The following is a 4,317-nucleotide window of genomic DNA, read 5'->3' as shown; positions in this document are numbered from 1 at the left end:
CAAAGTATTGGAGTTTCAGCTTCAGCATCAATCCTTCTGATGGATATTCAGAGTAGATTTCCTTTAGGATTGACTGGTTTTATCTTCTTGCAGTCCAAGGGACTCTCGAGAGTCTTCTCCCACACTACAGTTTGAAAGCATCAATTCTTCAGCACTCAGCCTTCCTTATGCTCCAACTCTCATATCTGTACATGATTAATGGAAAAACCATAGCTTTGACTATATGGAGCTCTGTATTTTAAATGTACATAAAAGTTCTTTTTTGTCTTCTTACTTCCTTATACTTAATTATATTTGTATGAATTTTTTAAAATTGTTGACTAAAATGAACAGTTTGAATATCTAATGACAACAATTTATAGGTCCAAATATATCTTTTTAGAAATATATTGTGCTTGAATACAAAGGAATATTAGAAAATTATACATAATATACTCAGTGAGTAAATGAAAAATATAAATGAGAATGGAAATTTTGTGTTCTTAACAATAAGTGCCTATGTAGCATAAAATTTAAGTAAATATGTTTTCAATTTATGTATTTTATTATTTATCTTCATGGAAATTTTTATTTAATCTCTATGAATAAATGAAGATATCCACACATGCTCAGTTGCTCAGTCATGTCCAAATCTTTGTGACCCCAAGGACTGTAGCCTACAGGGTTCCTCTGTCCATGGGATTTTCCAGGCAAGAATACTGGAGTGGGTTACCATTTCCTCCTCCAGGGAATCTTCCCAACCCAAGATTGAACCCACACCTCTGGCATTTCCTACATTACAGGCAGATTCTTTACTTTTGAACCACTGGGGAAGCCAAAAACTAAGATGCAGTTTATAAGAAATTACAGTTAATTATATGTTTAATTTATTCACTGAATTAATGATGAAAAACATTTTTGCACTGTCTACAAAGAGTCTTGAGGAAAAACCATATTGGAAAGTTAGTTATATAAAATTATAAAAGCACAGTACTAGAACTGTAAGTCTTTAATTTTTTAACACAGATCAAGTTACCTGACTCAAAGTAGAATTTTTTTTTTTCCCCACAATATGTTCACCTGAGCCTTTTCAGTAAATTTTATCTCATTTGCTGACTGACATGGATCTCTTTTTGTTATGGGCCTGCCAACATGACCTTTTAGTTCTTTCCTTAATTATAAAGGGGAAAAAAATTGAAGATGAACATGTTTAGTCAATTCTGAGAATCAATGGGCCATTTGACATTTTCAGTAAGAGAAATAGAATTTCTAATGCAAATGTTTGAATAATATCCATAAAAATGACCTTGGTGGTATGAAAGTTATCACACCTATTGAGTCACAAAGATGAGTCAAAATAAACATTGAAAAAATAAAATAAACTTAGAAAAAGACAGTGACTAGATTGTGAGAGACAGTGAATAAAATTGGAACTGAGTAAGTAGGATTGTGATTAGACTCTAAAATGACTGAATTGCCAACTAATATGAACATGTCAACTAATATGAACATGTCAACTAATATGAGGGGGGAGTAACTAAATTCTAAAGTCTGAATTGAATTAAACTACAGGTGAAAATGGTTAACTTAGCAAGAAAAGATGTTTAAATAAATAGTCACATCAGAGTAACATGATAATATTTTAGTGGCAAGCAAATTCTTATCTATGAAACAGCTTTCTAACATTAAATTGGTGGATATCCTAATGATGATTTCTTTTTAAACTTTTATGAAGGAAAATGAAGTTTCTAAAGCTGACACCAATAATAGAAAGTGAAAGTGAAATCACTCAGTCCTCTCTGACTTCTTGCGACCCCATGGACTGTAGCCTACCAGGCTCCTCAGTCCATGGAATTTTTCAGGCAAGAGTACTGGAGTGGGTTGCCACTTCCTTCTCCAGGGGATCTTCCCACTCAGGGATTGAACCCGGGTGTCCTGTATTGTAGGCAGACGCTTTACCATTTGAGCCATCAGGGAAGCCGTTAATAGCGCGGTCAAATGGAATTCTATTCAGTTCAGTTCAGTTGCTCAGTCATGTCTGACTCTTTGTACCCCATGAATCGCAGCATGCCAGGCCTCCCTGTCCATCACCAACTCCAGGAGCTTACTCAAACTCATGTCCATCGAGTCGGTGATGCCATCCGGCCATCTCATCCTCTGTCGTCCCCTTCTCTTCTGGCCCCCAATCCCTCCCAGCATCAGGGTCTTTTCCAGTGAGTCAACTCTTTGCATGAGGTGGCCAAGGTATTGGAGTTTCAGCTTCAGCACCAGTCCTTCCAGTGAACACCCAGGACTGATCTCCTTTAGGATGGACTGGTTGGATCTCCTTGCAGTTCAAGGGACTCTCAAGAGTCTTCTCCAACACCACGGTTCAAAAGCATCAATTTTTCCACACTCAGCTTTCTTCACAGTCCAACTCTCACATCCATACTTGACCACTGGAAAAACCATAGCCTTGACCAGACAGACCTTTGTTGGCAAAGTAATGTCTCTGCTTTCTAATATGCTGTCTAGGTTGGTCATAACTTTCCTTGCAAGGAGTAAGCATCTTTTAATTTCATGGCTGCAATCACCATCTGCATTGATTTTGGAGCCCCAAAAAATAGTCTGACACTGCTTCCACTGTTTCCCCATCTATTTCCCATGAAGTGATGGAACCAGATGCCATGATCTTAGTTTTCTGAATGTTGAGCTTTAAGCCAACTTTTTTACTTCCTCTTTCACTTTCGTCAAGAGGCTTTTTAGTTCCTCTTCACTTTCTGCCAAATGGAATTAGTTCATCCAAAACTGAGGAAAGGAACCATAACCTGTATTGCTGTTGGCTTTCAAAGTTGGAGTCTTAATCATTGCTGCTTTCTCTATATCACTATTATATTGGCGACTGAGGAAATGCACTTGAAATAGTTTTATTATTATCCTAATAAATTGATATACATTAAAAAATGGCTTAAAATGTCACCCATTCACTGCCCTCTCATGCCCTATTTGGGGAACATGAGAATAATCTATTTTAGAGTGAACATTAGTGAGGAAATATACATAGAAATTTTAAGATATTGGTAGTCAAATTAACTTGACTGCACTTTTTCATAAATACCTCCAGGTTTGTGCATGAGACTGAGTTTCTGTGAAGCAGCAGCACATGATTCTGTTTTTTTTCATTTGTTTGTTTATGTAAGATACTTAGGGCTTCCCTGGTGGCTCAGATGGTAAAGCATCTGTCTGCCTGCAATGCAGAAGACCCAGGTTCAATCCCTGGGTGGGGAAGATCCCCTGAAGAAGGAAATGGCAAGCCACTCCAGTACTCTTGCTTGAAAAAGTCCATGGACTGAGGAGCCTGGTAGGCTACAGTCCATGGGGACATGACTGAGTGACTTCACTTTCACTTTTCAAGACACTTAGAGCACCTCCCATCTCTGCTAACTTTCAAGATGCACCAGCTTTGGCACCTCAGCAATGTTACTTTGCTGTTGAAATTAAGAAAGCCAGGAACACTGACAATGATGACAATGCTAAATTTTGCATTTCATAAGGTAGGATGTTAGACATGAGCAAGGAAGAGTGGCCTAGCCAAAAAATATTCAACCTGATCTCTAATCCCCACCCCAGACAAGTCCAATGCAGCCCAGGGGAGCTCATTGATATGCTACAAAATAACCACACAGACTTTTCCAAGTCCATGTGCCCTATGTGAAAAGTGGATGCACAGTAACCACAGGGACTTCTCCAACTTTGGCACTTGCATCCTTGGTGCACAGCTGTGTCCTCATGTGACCTTAGACAGCTGAGCACCTATTAAGGGTTCATAAATATTTCATATATACACACATCTGATTATAACAGACTCAGTTATGGGAAAAACATGTGCAAAGAGCCTATTGTTATGTAATTTGCACTGTCAATCAAAACTGTCAGCCCACGCCCACTTAGATAAATACACAGAAGCCCTGTCTTGAAAAACCCCTGTCCCGTATCATGCTAGTGCCGGTGCCTCTCTTGGCTTGGCTCATCTTTTTGAGTTGGTCTTTCTGTTCTTGCTACAGTAAATTTGTTTTTGCCACTGGTAAGATCTCAGATTCTTCTCTGTCTCCTTACCAAGAACCAAGGTCCACAAGGAAGGGTCCTCTGACACTCCCTATCCACTAGCAATTTTATGAGGAAATATGTTTTATTTGATAAAAAATATGCCTCTGGCAATTCATTGAATAATTTATATATTTTAAGCACTAATTATTAGATAAAATCATCACTTAAATCCTATTGTTTAGCTTTTTAAAAAAGCTCTAATCTCTAAATTAAATTCATTATTTTTACATTACATTACATTACATGGTTTTA

General features: G+C 37.8%; 1 non-coding gene across 1 annotated transcript; it reads left to right on the top strand.

Moving 5' to 3' along the window:
- The first annotated feature begins 3,170 nt into the window (after nucleotides 1–3,170).
- TRNAC-GCA lies at nucleotides 3,171–3,246 on the top strand. Its single transcript has one exon. It is a non-coding gene; the product is annotated as a tRNA-Cys (tRNA).
- The last annotated feature ends 1,071 nt before the right edge of the window (nucleotides 3,247–4,317 follow it).

The sequence above is a fragment of the Cervus canadensis genome, chromosome 27 (assembly GCF_019320065.1).
Source record: "Cervus canadensis isolate Bull #8, Minnesota chromosome 27, ASM1932006v1, whole genome shotgun sequence".
Classification (NCBI taxonomy): Eukaryota; Metazoa; Chordata; class Mammalia; order Artiodactyla; family Cervidae; genus Cervus; species Cervus canadensis.
The sequence above is the reverse complement of the archived record's forward strand: the minus strand, read 5'-3'. Positions and strand labels throughout refer to the sequence as shown.